The following is a 4,493-nucleotide window of genomic DNA, read 5'->3' as shown; positions in this document are numbered from 1 at the left end:
CTTGAGCCACCACGCCCGGCCTAATTTTATAATTTTTGAGTGTGCTTTCTTTCTCCATCTTATATCTCCTGTAATAGTAATTCTTCTGATACCTCCTTTCTCCAATATTCTGATTCCATAATATTCTATACTTGGAAATTAAATATAGTTCATGATTTATATATACATATATTGAGTTAGAATTTCTGGATAAAATGTCAAAGGTAATTTCTATAACCATAAATAGTATATATTTTTAGTTAACAAGCATTCTCTTAGCTTTCTTGGATGTCAAAAATAATTTTCTATTTCTATGTTATTGTCTCTATTCTGGAGTTCCTGATATTGTCTCAATGTAAATAAGATGTCTGTATATACATGTTAGTCATTGTTACTTGGCAAGGCAACTAAACAGAAGCAGAAACTATTGTGGAAGGAATCTTCACATACAAATTAAATATCTTATATTTAAGTAACAAGATATTATAAAATAAGTCTGGTGCATATTTAGGGAGCAAATTTGTCATTTAAAAGCTCTGGATTCCTTAAAGGATGATGCACTTGGAAAACAAAGCAATACAGTATTATGAACTGAACCAACAAATATAAAAAATACAAGTTGATGTTTCAACAACAAAGACATACTTCAACTCACACATAATGGTGGCCATGTTACTCAGTTTGGGTAAATAAGATGAAAGCAGGAGTAAATAAACATTCTGGGAATGTTTTTACTTTTCTGATAAAAGAAACAGACTTGAATATTACTGCTCCTTTCTCCTTCATCTTAAGCATTGATTTAATGTCTGGAGTTAGACAATTATTTTATAACCAGGAAGGAAAAAAATAAATTAAGCAGAATCAGGAAGATTCTGTCTCTGACATCATTAAGGGGCTTACCCAAGGTCAGTAACTCTCTGCTTCCAGACTTGCTGCAAATAGTATTCCTGAATGATAAAAGCCGTTCACTAGGATTTTTTATAAACAGAAATAAAATGGATAAACCTTGAAGATCAATGTGATTGTATTTGGGCAACTTTTGTTTTAAATCTTTGTTTAAATAAATGGTATACAAGCATCTGTAGTATAGCATAAACTCAGTCTTCTCTAATACAGAGTAGACAATATTGGCAAAAGCGCTTCAGTTGTCTGACACGTGTTTAAGTTTCAAGGATGTCACTTCTAGTCATGTGACCTTGGGTAATTTAGGTAGCTGCAGGTACCTCAGGCTCCTCTGTGATTGCTATTAATAGTTGTACCTACCTCATAATCATGGGCCAGATTAAATGACTAGTGCACGTAAAACATGCAGAGTGTCTGGTATTTTTTATTTGTAGTATATTCTTAGTTAGATATATTGATTATCTTAAAGGCTATATAAGATTAAATAAATTAACAATAATTAGAGTGTCCTTGAATTAAATTATACTGCCTTTGCAGTCAAAGTTTACATGATTCTTTAGGCATTTATTATGTGTTTACTAAGTATCTGGAACTCTACTAGTTGCTAGAAACACAGAGATAATTAGAACAAAATTCTTTCAGGAAATCTGAAATGGCAAGGAAGATGAAGATTAAAAATGAAAACATGGTAAATGTTAGAATGTACTTACAAATATGGTTTGGAAGGAATTAAAAGAGAAGTATGTTTAACTCATAAATAAATATATATATACACACACACACACATTATACATATACATATATGTAGATATTATACATATACACCAGGGAAGTCCCATCAGATATTTGTACTGAGTATTAATAAAAATTTAGATAGAGGACAAGGGAGAATATGCCATTTTCAGCAGAGAAAAAGCACTTACAGAGTCAGAGAGTTGCACAGCACAGCAACATGTTTTGGAAAATAAAACCTTTAATACATGACTGTGGCAGAGTCTTATCAGGTGAAGTAGCAAGGATGAAATAGAACATATCCCCGGGGTCAGATTATGAAAGTTCTCATATAGCTCTCAAAGCCTGGATTTCAAATCAGTACAAAGAGTGGGTTTCAAATTATATTTCATCGAGTCTATCTATTCCACAAAGCCTCTAAGGGCCGCTAGATTGCATGAGAAAAAGCAAAAACAGGTGCAGTTTTAGGGGTCAAATGCAATTTAACCAATTGCTATATCTTTAAAACAAAATACTTAATACAGATTCATAACTAGGTATTCATACATAATTATTTTGAAAAGGGGAAAATGCTTTCAAAAAAGTAAAGGATTGATAATCAAATAATCTGGTCATCATTTTATATTTTTTACATAAATGTTTTTTTTCTGGTAAGGATGCAGGGATGTTCCTGTGAGACATATTAATAATTAACCTGAGAAATGAGATAAAGTGGACCCAAAATAAGGCTTTAGAAATGGGAATGGAGAGCAGCTGGCAGTTGTGATACGTATGAGAGGTAGTACAGACAGTTTGGGGAACTTCATACAAAAGTCTTCAACATTTTTTCACGTGCCTTCCACAAGCAATGTTGAAATACTTTTATCTGTCTTCCTATGTTATTACATTGATTTGCATTTTTTTATGTTTAATTCATTAAAAAAGATAGAATAGCATTTTGTAATGGACATTCAAGAAAACTGTTCATTACTGTAAAATTTATACAGTAGAATCTAAATTCCATAGCAAACTGATTCCAGCAATTACTCACTTTAAATTCATTAAAAACTGTTCTTTAACAGTTGTAAATTTTATCTCACTATTTTTGCTTATTGAGTCTACCCTAATAAAAATATAACACACTTGAAAGTTTAGACTGGCCACTACATTATAGTCCTTTCCAATTTGAAAGTAAATTAATATTTTAAAATTATCTTCATCTTTTTGTGAACATAAGATTTTTAGCATTAAATTTTACAGAATAAAATAGTACTTTGTCAAGGGTAAGTGACAATATTGTCTACGCATGTAAGTACCTACCTATTTATCAGTATTTATACCAGTGCAAAAAATAGCATTTGAATGTTTATCTAGGAAGTAAATTTGTTTCTAAACTTGTTTCAACTGCATATTGTTTTGTTACTAACAAATATTAGCATATGCTGATTCTGGTAGGGCAAAACTGTGCACTTTCAGAGTTTAAAAGATTTTAGCGTTCTAATATTTCTACAACTTTTAGGACATTTGATTTTAAAGCAGATTTTTCTTTCATTAAAATGAGGGAATATATCTTGAATATGTTTTAATTACTTAGCATTTGTTTAGTATAATTTTGGTTAAAATTCATATAGGACAAAATGACAGCCATACAATCATCAAAATAATATAAGTAATATGCTGTTGTAAATAAAAGTAATAATACATTTTAGATTTGAGTAAATTTTCTTCTGTTTTGTTCTAAGAAGAGTTGCTTCTACTCAAGTTTTAGGGAGAAGGATTGACTAATTTGTCCCCTGCTATAATCCTTTAATAACAAATGATCATAGAGGAACAGATGAAAGAAGTAGCTTCATGGAACACCCACTGGAGTGGGATAACAGAAGAAAAGAGAACATTTAGAAGCCATAGCAATGGCTGAAAGTCTTCAGTGGATTGACTCCTGGGAAATTCGCCATCTTGGGGCAGAAGGAAGAACAGGAAAATTTACTATTTGACAGTTTTTCTTTCTAGTGTAAGCAGGAAGCTGTTTAAAGCCAAATAACCATAGAGACAGAGGAGTGTAATTGATGAGAGTAAAATTGTAATTAGCTACAGAAACTTGAAAACTAACTTGTGTGTACTTTTGAATTGGTTGTGGTTTTTATTGTCATCTCCCTTAAAAATTTCACATAAATGATGGAATGTAATTGAAGAATGCTATTTGAACAGAATAAATGGAATTCTCAATAGCTGCATATAGTCCTTGGGGTTTGTTTCCTTATTTCATAAATTAAATTTGAGCAAGGAAGAATTCTTATTGATAAAATTGATTTAATAAGCATGAATATAGCCTGTGGTGAAAGGTAGGTGCACATAACACAAAATGTAAAACTGGTGATGCAGGAAAAATGTTTAAATATATACTGAAAATTGAGAACACATTCAAAGTACAATAGTATTTGTTCGGAATTTATATGCGGTTTTGAGCAACAGGTGCAGACATCATAGCATAACAATTGAAAACATTGGCATAGAATGTTGATTCTGTCTAAATATTTTATATACTTATTCACAAATGCTCAATTTCTGCATTCAGTTCTAAAATCATTTCAATCTAAAATGACTTATTAATCATTTTAAAGATATTTTAGCAAAACAGTATTTGCATGTTTTATTTAAACACTTGATTTTATGTTCTTGATGTTATACCTGTATTTCAAACAAGAAATATATTAAACATATTTATTCAGTTCTTCCTTTCCTAATGAACACCAGTTCACAGTTTTGTGTGTGTGTGTGTGTGTGCGCACACGTGTGCGTGTCTTTAAATACAAATGTTTCATGTGTTCTATATTTGTGGGTTTGTTTTTACTTCTGTGATGTCATCAGGTACATACAATGTGATATTCGGATTCCAAAAA

The sequence above is a fragment of the Colobus angolensis genome, unplaced genomic scaffold (genome assembly GCF_000951035.1).
Source record: "Colobus angolensis palliatus isolate OR3802 unplaced genomic scaffold, Cang.pa_1.0 Scaffold234, whole genome shotgun sequence".
NCBI lineage: Eukaryota > Metazoa > Chordata > Mammalia > Primates > Cercopithecidae > Colobus > Colobus angolensis.
This window is presented reverse-complemented; position numbering follows the sequence as displayed.